The sequence below is a fragment of the Capsicum annuum genome, chromosome 1 (assembly GCF_002878395.1).
Source record: "Capsicum annuum cultivar UCD-10X-F1 chromosome 1, UCD10Xv1.1, whole genome shotgun sequence".
Classification (NCBI taxonomy): Eukaryota; Viridiplantae; Streptophyta; class Magnoliopsida; order Solanales; family Solanaceae; genus Capsicum; species Capsicum annuum.
In genome coordinates, this window is record NC_061111.1 from 192,605,562 (window position 1) to 192,622,193 (window position 16,632).

The 16,632-nt window shown below is 35.0% G+C and overlaps 1 long non-coding RNA gene across 1 annotated transcript in view; it reads left to right on the top strand.

The window, feature by feature from the left end:
- Positions 1 to 15,898: 15,898 nt before the first annotated feature.
- LOC124896713 overlaps positions 15,899 to 16,632 on the top strand; it is a 5,088-nt gene continuing 4,354 nt past the window's right edge. The window contains exon 1 of the long non-coding RNA XR_007053102.1: positions 15,899 to 16,627. This is a non-coding gene — a long non-coding RNA (uncharacterized LOC124896713). The remainder of the gene's footprint in view (positions 16,628 to 16,632) is intronic.

A 16,632-nucleotide genomic window follows, 5' to 3' on the forward strand; every position in this document is an offset into this window, starting at 1 on the left:
CTTGGACTTGATGAACCGAGTGTTCAAGTAGTACTTGGACATATTTGTCATAGTCTTCATTGATGATATTCTTATATACTCCCGTAGTGAAAGTTGTCATATAAACCATCTCAGAACTATATTACAGACTCTTAAAGCCCATCAAATATTTACCGAATTCAGTAAGTGCAGATTTTAGCTGAGATCAGTAGCTTTTCTTGGCCATATTATTTTCGATGATAGCATTAGAATTGACCCACAAAATACAAAAGTAGTGAAAAACTAACTCAGACCTATCTCTCTATCAGATATTAGGAGTTTCTTGGGTTTGGATGGCTATTACAAGTGGTTTGTTGAAGGTTTGTCATCTATTGCAACCCTCATGTCTCAATTAACTCAGAATAAAGTTAAGTTTTAGTGGTCAAATTCTTGTGAGAAGATTTTTTAGGAGTTGAATACTCCAATCACCTCAACCCCAATTTTGACTTTGCCAAATGGTTCAGATGAATTTGTTGTTTATTGTGATACTTCCAGAGTCAGTTTGGGTTGTGTTTTGATGCATAGAGGTAAGGTCATATCCTATGCCTCTAGACATCTTAAACCTCATGAAAAGAATTACCCTACCCATGATCTTGAGTTAGCAACTATTGTGCTTGCCTTGAAAATTTGGAGGCACTATTTGTATGGGGTTCATATTGATGTATTCACTGATCACAAAAGTTTACAGTATATATTCTCGAAGAAAAATTTAAAACTTTGTCATAAAAGGTGGTTGAACTTTTGAAAGGTTATGATATGAGTGCGTTGTATCATCCAGGTAAGGTCAGTATAGTGATAGATACCCTAAGTATATTGTCTATGGGTAGTGTTACTCATGTTCAGAATGATAAGAAGAAGTTTGTTAAGGAGGTTCATCAGCTTGCTAGATTAGGTGTTTGGTTGGTGGATTCAGCTAAGGGTAGTATATGGGTTTAGAATAGCTCAAAATCTTTCTTGGTTGCTGAAATAAAGGAAAACGGGATAGAGATTTCAGTTTGGTTAAGTTGAAGGAGTCTGTTAGAGACCAGAAAGTAGAAGTTTTCTCCCAAGGGGAAGATGGCGTGTTGCAATGTCAGGGTAGGCTGTGTGTACTGTATGTTAATGGTTTGAGATAATGGATTTTGGCAAAAGCACATGGTGCACGTTATTCTATTCATCCAAGATCCACTAAGATATACCATGATTTACGAAAAATTTATTGATAGTATGGCATAAAGAGAGATATTGCAGAGTTTGTAGCTAAGTGTCCTAATTTTTAATAGGTTAAGGTTGAGCACCAGAGTCCTAGTGGCACGATACAGGAGTTCAACATTCCCACTTTGAAGTGGGAAGAGGTGAATATGGACTTTGTGACAGGGTTGCCCCGTACGCGTCATCACCATGATTTAATATGGGTTATTATAGACAGAATGACCAAATCAGCTCATTTCTTACCCGTTCATACTTTTTTTTGGCAGAGGATTATGCCAAGCTCTATATTAGGAGTTTGTTAGGCCGCATGAAGTCTCGTTGTCTATTATTTCAGATAGAGTTACTCAGTTTACCTCTTACTTTTGGAGAGCTTTTCAGAAGGGTCTAGGTACCTAAGTTAATCTTAGTACAACTTTTTATCCTCAAAAAGATGGTTAGGCAGAGAGGACCATTCAGACCTAAAGGATATATTGAGGGCGTGTGTACTTGATTTCAAGAAAAGTTGGGATGATCACTTATCCTTAATCGAGTTTTCCTACAATAACAGTTATCACTCCAGTATTCAGATAGCTCCATTTGACGCTCTCTATAGAATGAGATATAAATCTCTTATTAGTTGGTTTAAGGTAGGTGAGACTGCTTTGATTAGGCCTGATTCAGTGTTTAATGCATTGGAGAAAGTTTAGTTAATCAGGGAGAGGCTCAAGATGGCCCAAAGACGTCAAAAATACTATGTAAATATGTATAGGAGAGGTCTCGAGTTTGCAATTGGAGATTTAGTCTATTTTAAAATCTCTCCCATAAAGGGAATGAAGAGATTTGGCAAAAAAGGGAAGCTTAGTCGCCGATTTATTGGGCCTTGCATGATCTTGAGTCGTTTCTGAAAGGTAGCTTATGAGCTTGAGTTGCCTGCAGATTTGGCATCAGTGCATCCAGTGTTCCATGTTTCTTTGTTAAGGTAGCGTATTAGTGATCCAACTGTAGTAGTCCTTTTAGAAAGTACAAATATTTAGGATAGCCTTTCTTACGAAGAAATTTCAATTGAGATTCTTTATTGTCAGCATCGTTGAATGAGGAATAAAGAAGTTTCCTTTGTCAAAGTTCTTTGGAAGAATCATTCCATTGAGGGAGCCACTTGGGAAGCCAAAGCAGATATGCGTACCAAGTACCCTCATCATTTTTCTACAAACTCAGACTTAGCTTAAGGTAACAGTTTTCCCCAGATTATCTTTTTTCCATTCTCAGTTCCAGCCATATAATCATTTTCATGTCATTGCATACATTCCCAAATCAGTTCAGTCAAGCATTATATTTTAGATTCAGTCATGTAATCATGTTTCAGTCATACATGTTTAGTAAGTAATTTCAGTCCCTCAGTATTCTCAGCTAAAGCAGTTTCATTCGAGGATGAATGTTTCCAAGGGGGAGATATTGTAATCCCCGTATTAATCTTAGTTCAGTTTAGCTCATAGTGCATGTATAAGAGGCTTAAAGGCTGAAAATTGTGCTAAGTGTTGGGGACTTAGCCTTATTTTTTGCCTCTTAAGTTCGATGACTTTTTAAAGTGACCTTCCCCGACCCCGAGATATAAGTTTTTGAGTTCATTCATGTTCAGGGGTGTTAGTAGCATGTCTCAGGTAATTTTTGGATTTTTTGTAAGAGGACTGAGGCACGTTTGAATTTTGTTTCTAGCAGCTCAACGCGATTGCACCACATCGCGGTAGCATAGCGATGGCATTATTAGTGCATCGTGGTGATGGCCTAATCAGCATCCCAGTTATGAATTTAAATTGCAGAAGGGTAGTCTTGAATTTTCCCTGCACCCTAATTCTTAAAAACATGGGATTAAACTGTTAATAGGGCATTATATGTCTAAATTTCTAAATTTCTCTCTCAAATAAACCCTAACCTTTCTCCAAATTCATCAAGCTAAATCATCTTTCTTTCAAGAAAAACAAGAACTCAAGTGTTCCAATCCAAGGAAGCTTTCAAGAAAATTGTTCTCTTTCAAGATTTAAGTATTAAAGGTATGTGTGATGTTCATCCATGATTTCCTTTTACCAGGAAGTCTAAGAATCCTCTTTTAATGTTAAATTATGAGTTTTTCATGTTTTAAATGAATTATCTCCATGAATTACTTATTATCTTTATTTCAATTTAAGATTATAATTGTTTTCAAGGAGAATGATTATAGTATGTTATGGATGTTGAAGTCCCATATCATGTTCTTGTAATTTAGGATAAATCCTCAAATTATGGTTTTTGGTCATGTAATCATGCCATCTCATTATGTTTAAAAATATCTCCATGTTAAAGTCTTAATCCCAATGTGTTTGATGAAATGCCAAAGAGAGATTTTGTAGAATTATTTCCCCATTATGGTTTTGAAGTTTTTACATTCCTTTATTATTATTTTCATTCAGTTTTAGGGATTATGAATAACTGAAACTTAGTTGTTTACCTAGTTTTCAGAATCTTCAAAATGGCTTCAGATAAACTATAAGCATTATCAGTTCAGTCAGTTATCTTAGTCAGTTATGCTCAGTTTAGTTTAGAAATCAGTGTCTTTCAGTTGGGAGTAAAATTTAGCACTGAGTGAATGAACAACGGCGGATTCTCGGTCAGTTAGGCAAAGTCATTAGTAGCAATTCCTATATTCCAGAACCACGTATCTAGCGTGGTTTATGATGAGTCACCCATCAGTTTAGGCTTGACTACCTACCAGGGGTCACCCAGCAGTTTAGGCTTGACTCCGCCCAGGGATCACTTATTAGTTTATGCTTGATATCCTAGTTCTTCGGTAGCTTAGTAGATCCACCTAGCCATTGTTAGTATCCATGGCATGGTACTGACACCCTTCCAACTAGGGTCACAGGTTGGACCCCAATCAGCTTAGAATGAGGCATTCCGGTTCTAGTTGCAGGTTGGACCCCAATCAACTTAGAATGGGGCATGTCGATTAGATGATACCTCCCACAGTCTCAGTTCAGTATTCAGTACAGAATTTAGTTCAGGTTACTTGACCAAGGTATACAGACTATCAGTTATTCTGTTATCAGATTTTTAATTTATAAATTATTTTAAAAACGTGATATGCTTGGTCTTGCACTTTCAGTATTTAAGTAAACAGAATATTTCAGAATCATGCATTCTCAGATTTTATAATTTTCACGCCATCATGTATCATTTATATCATATTATTCAGCCAGTCTTTATTTCATGCGCATAAACCTATACATTTTGGGCTAACCTTATCGTGCATACCAGTACATTCAAAGTATTAATCACATACTCATTTCTTTCACTATGATATCTTATATCATAGGTTTGGACACTCGGTTTCCTAATTAGGCCTAGATGGGATCAGTTAGCCAGCATTAGCATCAGTGGTGAGTCCTCATACTTCGAGGATAAGTTTATCTTTATTTAGTTAAGTCAATAGTTCAGTTAGATAGTCTATCAGAGTTAGTTGGGGATTTGTCCTATCAACTCCCCAGGCATTTAGTCTTAGAGGCTTTTCAAATATTCAGACAGTTAATCAGTTTGTTAGTTGCTTTTTCAGTACTTTCAGTATGTTTTCAGACATTCAGATTTATGATTCAATGTTGTTTCGAGTATTTAAAACCTTATGGCATTTTTAGCTATTTTTCGCCAATGTCTTTATTATTAGTAGATTATTCAGTGCTCACAGCAGGTACCAGCTCATAGGTTAGCTTATGGTCAGACTGTAAGCATCATGTGGTGTCCGGGTGTATTTTGGGGGTATTACACTATTGTTGTTTATGTTTATTGGCATTTGATAAGAAAGGATTTCAAGAATTTTCTTGAATGAGAAACAGTCCATGTATGCAAGTTTAGAGTTTGCTATGTATGTGATGAGATAGACCATATGGCCAAGGACTGTCCTCGCTAAGTATTTAGTGATACTCTTATTTTAGCAGTGGAAGATAGGGGTTTCACCAGAGGTACGAGAGGTAAAAGAGTGGAGGCCGTGATGGTGGTCGTGGGGATACTCAACTAGTTTGTGGTCGTGAACAGTGTTATGCTATACCAGCCATACCTAAGGTAGATGCTTCTGATGTAGTGAATTCAGGTACCTCTCTCATTTGTTTCAGACTTGCATCTGTATTATTTGATCCCAGATCGACTTTCTCTTATGTATCTATATATTTTGCTTCAGGTTTTGATTCTGTTAGTGAGCCTCTTGCCATGCCTATTTATGTATCTACCCCAGTGGGTGATTCTTTAGTGATGGATCGAGCGTACCGATCTTGTTTTGTGACTTTTGTCGGGTGTGAGACTTTGGTAGACTTACTTGTATTAGACATGGTCGATTTTGATGTTATTTTAGGCATGGATTGGTTAGCTCCTTATCATGCTGTCTTAGATTAGTTTGCTAAGACTATGACTTTAGCTTCATCGGGTGTGCCAAGGATAGCTTGGGAGGGTATACTTCATTCGGGTCCTAAGAGGGTCATATCTTACGTCCAGGCTCGTAATTGATTGAGAAGGGATATTTATATTACTTGGCTTATATTCATGACACAAGTGTTGTTTCACCTCCTTCCTTGGATTCTGTTCGTGAATTTATGGAGGTTTTCCCTACAGACTTGCATATTATGCCTTCGAATCAAGATATTGATTTTATTATTGATGTTGAGTTGGGCACTAAGCCCATTTCTATTCCCCCTTATAGGATGGCCCCAGCAGAGTTAAAGAAACTGAAGGATCAGTTGCAGGAGTTGTCCGATAAGGGATTTATTCGACGTAGTGTTTCACCTTGGGGTGCGCCTATCTTGTTTGTGAAGATAAAGGATGGGTCTATGTGGATGTGAATTGATTATCGATAGTTGAATAAGGTGATGGTTAAGAATAAGTATCCTCTTCCTCGCATTGATGATTTGTTTGATTAGCTTCAGGGTGTTGCGGCGTTTTTGAAGATTGATTTGTGGTCCATTTATCACCAGTTGAGGATTAGAGCTTTTGATATTCCAAAAATAACTTTTTGGACTCGATATGGTCATTATGAGTTCTTGGTCATGTCTTTTAGGTTGACCAATTCCCTTGCCTCGTTCTTAAAGTTGATAAATTGAGTGTTTCGACCATATCTTGACTCCTTTGTTATTGTTTTTACAAATTATGCTTTAGAGACTGAAGGATGAGGAGTTGTATGCTAAGTTCTCTAAGTGCGAGTTTTGGTTATAGTCTGTTTCTTTTCTTGGGTCATGTGGTGACTAAAAAAGGTATCATGGTTGATCCAACCAAGGTTGCAGCGGTTCGTGATTAGGCTAGACCTACTTCGACCACCGAGGTTCGATGTTTTATTGGCTTGAGTGGGTATTATCGATGTTTTGTTGAGGGCTTCTCTTCCATTGCAGCTCCTTTGACTATGTTGATCCAGAAGAAGATTTTTTTTCAGTGGTCTGATGCTTGTGAGGCGAACTTTAAAAAGCTCAAGATTTTGTTGACTTCATCTCCTATATTAGCTTTACCCATGGAGAGCATGGGCTTTACCATCTTTTATGATAATTCAAGTATTAGGTTAGGCGCTGTGTTGATGCAGGAGGGCAAGGTAATTGCGTATGCATCTCGTCAGTTGAAGCCTTATGAGAGAAATTATCCAACACATGATTTGAAGTTATGCGCAGTTGTGTTTGCCTTGAAGTTGTGGAGGCACTACTTGTATGTAGTCCGTTGTGAGATCTTCTCAGATCATCGTAGCCTTCAGTACCTCTTTACCCAGCGAGATCTTCATATAAGGCAGCTTCGTCGGCTTGAGTTGCTTAAGGATTATGACTTAACTATTCTCTACCATTTGGGCAAGGCTAATGTGGTTGTGGATGCCTTGAGCTGGAAGTCAACTAGCATGGGTAGCTTGGCGCATATTTTGACCCAGGAGAGGCTTTTAGCCTTAGAGATTCAATTTTTAGCTAACCAGATGGTTAGGCTTGATATTTCGACACGAGGGCGTGTTTTGGCATTTGTGGATACTAGATCTTCTTTGATGGAGCAGATTCGAGCTCATTGGTTTGATGATGTTAGATTGTGGTTGGTTCAAGATAAGATGTTGAGTAGGGAGCTAAGGAAGCCTCACTTGATGGAGTTTTGAGGATTAGGGGCTGAGTTTGTGTGCTGAGAGTGGTGATTGGATTAGGTTGATCTTGGAGGAGGCCCATTGTTCCAGATATTTTATCCATCCAGGTGTAACTAAGATGTATCATAATTTAAGACACCATTACTGGTGGGGTAGTGAAGGCCGAACATATGAGACTTAGTGGTTTGCTTTAGAGGTTACCTATTCCTGAGTGGAAGAGGGAACGAATCACTATGGACTTTGTGACTGGGTTGCATCGTACTTCTCGTGGTTCTGATAGTGTTTGGGTCATCGTGGGTCGATTGACCAAGCCCGCTCATTTTATTTCGGTTTAAGTCTCATTCGATGCAAGAGGATGAGTTGGGTATTCAGGTTGATCTTAGTATAACATTTCAACCCCAGACTGATGGCCAGTCAGAGCGGACTATCTAGGTTTTGGAGGATATGCTTCACGTGTGCGTGATGGATATTGGTGGCCAGTGGGAGCAGCATTTGGCTTTAGCAGAGTTTGCATATAGTAATAGCTACCATTCCAGTATTGATATGGCTCCTTTTGAGGCGTTGTATGGTAGGCATTGTCGCTCCCCAGTAGGTTGGTTTGATGTTTCAGAGGTGATACCTTGAAGTACGTACTTGCTTCGTGAGTCATTGGATAGAGTCTGGGTCATTCAGGATAGACTTAGATCGGCATAGAGTAGGTAGAAGTGTTATGTTGATCGTAGACTTCATGCCTTGAGATTTGGTGTTGGTGATCGTGTTTTCATTTGAGTTTTATCCATGAAGGGTGTGATGAGGTTTGGGAAGAAGGGCAAGCTTAGCCCCAGGTATATTGATTTATTTGAGATTTTTTGAACTGTTGGTGATATGAATTATGAGTTAGCTTTGCCCCTTGATCTATCAGTTGTTCATCCAGTTTTTTATGTTTCTATGCTTCGTCGTTATATTCGAGATGAGTCTAATGTCATTCATTAGGAGTCGGTTCAGTTAGATGAGCAGTTGTCCTTTGTTGAGGAACCGATTTCCATTTTGGCTAGGCATGTTAGGCAGTTGCGCTCTAGAGTGATCCCTATAGTTAAGGTCCAGTGGCGACATAGACCTGTAGATGAAGCTACTTGGGAGGTCGAGTCTGATATGCGTAGTCCTTATCCCCAGCTCTTTGTTGATTCAGATATTTCTTTTGCCTTAGTTCGAGAACGAACTAGATTTTTAGTGGTGGATGATATAACGACCTAAGAAATTGGTGAAATATATGAAATTTATGATTTTATGTGATTTAACTATTTTATCCTTCTCCGTAGTTACATTATGGTATTTCTGGTTTGTGGGGGTGATTTGCATGATTTTCGATGCATTTTGGTATCATTTATGCAATATTGTGAATTCTGATGGCTTCGAGAGCCTTATTTTAGACTTATGGGGATATCTTTTGATTCGTGCGATGGATAGCTGAACAGACTGCGCTAGCAACTCCGGAATATCAATTTTAGGTTATTTAGACCTTTGGTTCGGATCCCGGTGCACCCGAGCTCATTTCGACTTATTGGTTGGAAAGTTGGAAAATTGGAAACATGGGTGTGGGACCCACATTTGGTCGAACAACCTCAGATGGAAAATCCGACTTATCCAGTAGATCCGAAATATTGATCTTAGGGTGTTAGCATATTTGGTGTGATTTTACGACTTTTAAATCTCATTTCGTCCCTCGATTTCGAAAATTATAATTTCGAGTTTTGGGGGTCAATTTTGTAAAAATGATATTTTTTAAAAATCTGATATTGCCAACGCGTCTGGAACGTCAAATTTAGTGTGGTTGCATAGTTCCCTTGCATAAATTGGACTCCGAACGAATCTCGAGCACCCAATCAAAGTCCGAATTAGACTTAAAAAAGAAATAACAACTTTTTGCTACAGCTGTGCAGAAAAATCTGCAATAATAAATAACTTTTTTTTTTTTTTTACCTATTTTGCTTATTTTTCATTTTGGCTCTTGGGAGTTAAATTCTAAAATATTGTGGGAGCTTAAAAGCAAAGTTTGTGAGAGCATGGAAAGCTAGATTAACACTTTTTTCTTGGTTTTATTACGGATTAAAAGTAAGAATTCACCCTTTTCTTAGTAATTTCTTGATTAATTTCTCAAAATCTTAAAAATCTTAGATCATGATTTTAAACTCAAATTTCACTCCTTTCACTTGAATAATATGTTTATCTTATAATTACTAGTTTTTCATCAATTTAACCTTCAAAACAACTCTGATTCTTAATTTTAATCCGAATTTTCAAGATTTTATCCGGTAAAGCTCAAAAATGGTTTTGCTTCGATTTAAACCTCGTTTTTGACTCGATTTAACTTGGATTTTCAGTTACAGGTTCCTAAAAATATGGGAAACATATTTTTGAAGTAAAGTTTCAATTTTGCCCTTCTTTTTTGAAAACCTATTTCAAGGATCCGTTTTGACCCCAAACCAAAAGTAGTCAACATGGGTGTCGTTGGTTTTGTTTTGATGCATAGATTTCATATTTGATGTTTTTAGTGAAGTTCGGGATCATTCATGAAAAGTAAGATCGCGGGTTCAAGTGTAGTGGACCGGTTTCGACTTTTGAGGTAAATTATGGCTTAACTCTTTCAGACTGGATTGGGTAGTAAATGATGATACAAAATTCATGTTAAGGGTGGAAAATAATCATGAAAAATGGCTATTTATGTTGTGCCCGTGTGGGGGCCTATATGTGATGTAATTGTCGAAATTGAGTTATTATGTGATATGTGTGATCGGGTAGGGTCCTATGTGATATTGATAGCCTTGAATACATGTGAATAATTATATTGTGTTGTTAAAATGCTTAATGTGGTACCATTGGTGTATTTTGATTATATTCATACCTTATTACCATATGATACATGTGGAAATTTATGGATGAAACGAAAATAATGAGTGGATATTGGCTCATGTGGTTGTGAAAATATATCATTGTGGTTGGTTGTGAAAATATATCACGTGGTTGGTTGTGGAAATACTCATTGTGATTGGTTGTGAGCATTACTTCTTCATATTATACTCATTCATGAAATATTGGTACCACCGTGGCCACATTTGAGAAACACTACAATACTTTTTTAAAAGATATTGTAACACCTTATAAAACTCTTTCCAAGGGATATGCCAGAAAGGAGATATGAGATATGTGGATTGTATACGGGTTGGCGAACCCCCCATGGGTCCTACGTTGGGAGGCTTGCCTCCGTAGGTGTATACGGGGATTGTGCGACGATCTAGGAGTTTGTGCGATGACCTCTTGCATCATCATCATCATCATATACATTGCACTTACATTATTGTGTTATGTTGTATTGTATTAGCATATTGACTCGTCATCTATGTATTTACCGCATCTTCTTTTACTTGTATTTGATGATCTTATATATGCATGTTCCCCTTGTTCTTTTTATATGTGATATAATATGTACTTTTGTTCTATCTTGATGTGATGTTGCAATATATTAAAACTGTTAGTGCAAGCGGTGTAGGCTACTGTTGTGGGACATTTTTTGATTGCAGATGACGTGCCCTTAGTGTATATATTGTATGTTTTATTTACTACTTTTCTTGGTTGGCCTATGATACATACTAAGTACAAGTGGACCGTACCCATGCCTACTGCGCCCTTTCGATGCAGGTCCTAACTCGAGTGCGCCTCAGCTTGCTTGACTCGGGCGATTGTTGGAGCTTCCAAGATAACGGTTGAACATTCATGCGTCCGAAGTTCACTTTTATCTTTCTACAATAATTATGTCTTTATTAGTATTCGGAGACAGATATTATTCATTTGTGGTTATTTTTCTAATGTATTTGACTCTTGAATTGTATTAGTAGTTCTTACATTATTGACACCTGATTTGGGGCATGATTGGTATTTTGAATAAGTTTTTTTGCATTGTTATGATTACTTATATGATTCGGCTTCGTTCTAGAAGCCTTACCTTGTGATATTTCTATCTTTTTCTCTTTTCGTATCAGTTTGGGTGATAGGCTTACTTGTTAAGGTGTGCCGCGATAAGTGTCATCATGACCCTCGTTTTTAGATCGTGACAAAAAATAAATAAATAAAAGAAATAATATTGTAAATACTTAAAAACATAAGCAAATGCTTAAAATTAGAGAAAATGGATAAAGATTCAGGTAATGCCTTGAGAATGTCTTTAAGACACTCAAGAGCGTCCGTCAAAATAAGATTGACCAGAAGATAAATTGACTGATTTAACTAATTTTGAAATCATGGCTAAATCTTGAAATTCATTTGAAAAATATGACATTCAAGTAAAAAGTTGTTCATTTAAATTAAGAAAAAGGTCTCTCAAAAGGAAAGGTTAAGCTAAACTCGAATCTCATTGAAGAGATCAAATGATTTTCAATTAAAAATAAAAAATAAGTGATTTTTATTACAAATATCAGTTTGAATAGTAGGGAATTTTTTATTACAAATATCAGTTTGAATAGTAGGAAATTTTTAAAGAAAACGCCAACTTAAGCAAATTATGAAAATTTGACTAATCATGAAAAAAAATTGAATTTTTACAGAATTTTTTATTTTTATATAATAAAGAGAACTCTTTTAACTTAAATAAACCACTTAAACACGTGATCGAAAATGAAAGCCATTTTTTTATTTTTGAAAAAAGTTCAATCTAAAGAAAAAAATAACAAAAAACTATTTTTTTAATTAGTTGCGAACATTATACTATATGATAAACAATACACAGGAAAAAAATACAGAGATAAACAAAAATAACGATTCAAAGAAGATTTATTAAACCAAATTTAAGAATTTTAATACACGTAGTCAAATATGAATTAAAAGTAAGTAAATAATATATAAATAATAGAGCAAGTTGAGAAAAAACAGATTTTGAACCTGTTTGGACCAAACTGGCTTTAATCCTCAATTTTTATGGACTTTTTAGCCCATTTTCTATTTTTATTTGTTAGTAGACTAGCTTCTTTATGTAGCGTTGTCTTCAACTTCAATTTTTATCCTTTTTGGGCCTTGGGGAGTGATTGGGCCAAGCAATTCACGGTAGATTACTTCAAGCAACAATGAACAACTCCTAAAATACCAGTGAGTAAAGACATGATAAATTGATAATATAGGCACAAATTACTCTAGACTTCATGAATAGCCAATTGATTCTAACTTAAAAACGTATTTTGTCTCAAAATGCCAAGAAAACTAAAATGTCAATCTGACATAGAAATCACCAACCATAGGCAGTAAGGGGGAAATAAGCAGATTCTTGAAACTTTAATCAAATGGTGATCAAACTAATGTTTAGAGCCACGATATCTCACAGGTTTTCTTTTAGGGAGACTCTATCTCAACCTAGGCCTAGCATTCACATGCTTATAGAGAAACCTAACACATTTATTAATTAGGCAAAATCAGCTTCTGGATTCTTTTACTATATCGGTTTTGTAAGTTGGATACTTCTATTTACATGTTTGTTATTTGAACCTCTGGATCCACTAAAAAACAACTTTTTAATCCCCTTTTTGGTGAGTGTAACACACTCTTTCCACGTCAGCTGCCACGTCTGCCTCATCTGTCACGTCATTTAAAAAAAATTAAAAAATTAAAAAAATATGACATTAAATTCTAAGTCATTTTTAAAATGCTAAATAACAAATTAAATATTAAAATTAATTTAATTAAATAAGAAAAACTTATAATTTTAGAAAAATTTGAATAATCATGTTTTTATTTTTGCTCACAAATTAAACATCAACTTCATTCCAAATAGTTAAAATTATTCTCTAACTAATTTAAATTTTTAACTATAAATTAATATATACAAACATAATAAATTTTTTATTTTTAAATTTGAATATCTTTTAAAAAGTCACAAAAAGTTTAATTTTTTTCAAGCGAAATTCACTAATTTTTTTCAATATTCACTGTCACTCACTTTCAATTCAAATTTAAATTTTAATCCAAAAAAAAAAAGATTTTAAATTTAAATTTTTATTAAAAAAAATTGAAAAGAATTGAATTGAGGAAAAATTAAAATAAAAAATAAAAAGTGAACGTGGTGTTTGGGGGAAGGGGGTTGGAAGAGTGTTCGGGTGGGGTGGGGAGGAGCTGGACAGGGCTGGTGAGGTGTGTGGGGTGGGGACGGGGCTGGGGTGGGATAGAGGGACTGAAAGGGGCTGAGGGTGGGGTTGGATGGGGCTAGGTAGGGTTTGGGGGGTAGGGACGGGCTGGGGTGGGGATGGTGAAGGGCTGGACTGGTGTTGGGGGTTGGGGGTGGGATGGGACAGGGCTGGGTAGGTGGGACGGGTTGGGGTGGGGTGGGGAGGAAAAAAATATTTTTATTTTTTTTAAAAAAAATTAAAAATATTTTAACATTATTTTTAAATTTTCAAAAATATTTTAAAATTATTTTTAAATTATTAAAAATATTTTTAAATTAAAAAAGATGGAGGAAAAAAAAAAGATCCTTTTTTATTTTTTTTTAAAATTATTTTAATGTAAAATTGGCCAAAAATTTTACCCCCACACCTCCGGGCGAGTGACTACACTCTTTTTGTCCTAATCACCATTTTAATGCCACATAGGCAAGGTCAACAGTCAAAGGGTGCAAAATGTTGTTTTTTAATAGGTTCAAGGGTTTAGATGACAAATATGTAAGTAGAACTGTTTAACTTACAAAATCAATATAGTACAGGATCCAGAAGTTCATTTTACCTATTAATTAGTTATTAGTTAATGGACACTACAACAACTTGCTCAAGTAAGTGCCTCCCCTCTTTTTCTAAAACTAGAAGATAAGCACGCAGATGCACAAGATTCCATTTTTTTCATCTATCTTAGCCAAAAAAGGCAACTTGGGACGACTCCTGTGCTTATCAAAACTTCATCTTTTGGAAGAATTAAAGAATAACCTCTCGAGTAAGGGTGGGCGTGGTACGGTATTTTAAATTTTGGCACGGTAACTTTGGTTTTCGGTATTTAAAAGAACAATACCATTACCATACCAAATTAGTTCGGTGTTCGATATTTTTAAATTTGATTTTGATATTTTACGGTATGATAATTCGATAACCATATACTTTATTTGATTTCAACTTACATATATTCATATAAAAAACTATTACTTTAAATTTTAAGAACGTCTCAAACATATCAAACTAACAACTATTATTTGTTAATTAATAACACAAAAAGAATATTTCAATAATGATTGAGTAGTCCAAGATGCAAACTATGAACAATATTACCTAAACTTAAGCATGATACTCCTAAATAATAAGCTTTCAAAAAATTTATTTCTGAATAAAAGTTACTTTATATTCAATTGGCTAATGGATGATATATAAATATATTTAATAGTCTTAAATATAATATATATGAGTTTTATATATTATTAAAAGACTTCGGTGCGGTATACAATATTTCGCTATTTATTTCATAAATACCAAATACCATACCAAATACCATAATAATTTAAAACTCCTATCATATACCATACCAAATATCATGACATCCATATCGCGGTATAAAAATTTTCGATTTCGATATGGTATTCGGTATATACCATACCATGCCCACCCCTATCTCGAATCGTGATTTTTTAACTCTTTTTGGAAAATTTTTCCTGGTATCGAGAACCAAGAAGACTTTTTATGAGAGATCTTTTTTTGGTTAAAAAACCACACACATAAATATAATAATTGTTGTTGACACCTAATTTTTGCCCTCCCAACTGAATTTATTCTCTAAATTCTTCAATTTTAAATAAAATTAAAATATTTATTTTATTTGAGTAAAAGATGGTTAGAGTACTTATCTAGGTAATTTTGTCATCTTAAAGTAACAGTCATATATTTTCGTATTTATATATACGAAATTGTAAAATTTTGTTAATAAAATAATCACTTTTACAAAAATTAAATTTTAATCGAGGGTTGTCTTGAAAATTAATTCAAATGGTTAAAATTTTGATTTAAAATAATTTAGCCTCAAAGATAATTTATTTTGAAAAAAATATTTATTGATTTTATCAAATCAAGAAACTCGAGATTAAAGAGGTATTGATTCATATCGAATTTCAATTTAATTTAATCAATTTATTTTTGGCAATAATTGAAACTAAATTAGCCAGCAAGTGGCCAATTAATTTTTAAATTGGTCAAAATTTAAATAAATAGGATAAATCTCAATTGAAATTATTTCTTAAGTAATCCCTAAATCTCCAAACCCAATTCTAACTCCTAATTTCTAAAAATTTAACAAATACACAATTTATATTTTCAATATTACAAAAAATTTTAACTTCCTAAACATATTATAAAAATCTCAATATATACACAGAATGCTATGTATATGTCGGCTATGTTATGTATATTAATAGGAAAAGAGAGTAAAATAATTAAAAAGTGAGAGAGATATGTTATGTATTTTAACAGGAAGAGAGAGTAAAATAATTAAAAAAAGTAAAAGAGATTGTAATTACTTTTAAAAGATTGATATTTATGGTATTCATACTTAATAACAACAATATCAACCACTGAGCCCACTACCCTTAACCCAAAACCCGGCCCACATCTCTATTTTCGCTTTCCCTTAAGCAACCGACAACAACAGCAATACATCACCAGCCTTAATAGCGTATAACGCTGTACAACAACAATTCAACAACGTACAGCAGTAACAAAAATCACCACAAGAGCGTTCAATATCAACAAACCCGCAACAGCAATAAACAACGACCACACCAGCTGCAGGCAAACGCATTCCAGCAAACCAAAGTTGACCCGACCCGGCGCGAACACCAAAAATTCAACCGAGCAAACCTCTCTCACTATCTTATCTCTGCATTTTGCAGACCTAGGCCATCTTTGTTGACTTTAGACTCAAGATTGTGTGTCTTCAATTTCAAAATTTAATTCAAATCAGAAGATATCTGTTCAAATTCAAAATTTAAGGATATGTTTTTCTATTTTTAAAGATGGAAAATTAAGATCTTCCCCTATTGGGATTGAGGGGAAGAAGGCAAGGGAAGATTTTTTGGGGAAAAATTTGGAGATTTTGAAGGAGCGTTCCTTTAATCCCACGTAACCGAAAATCCGTCAAAGCCATTTAAATTCCAGGGAAAATCGAGTTAAAGTCGGATTCTTTGAAGTCGCCGTCGTTAACTCGTTGCTTCAGTTCCTGCGGCTAAAAAGGTAATACTTCCTCTATTCTCGTTTTATGCACTCACTGTTTATTTGATTTTGTTTGAATCTGGTCTGTTAGTTTGAGTGCGATTTGGTGTTTGGATTAGTTTTTGAGGTGAT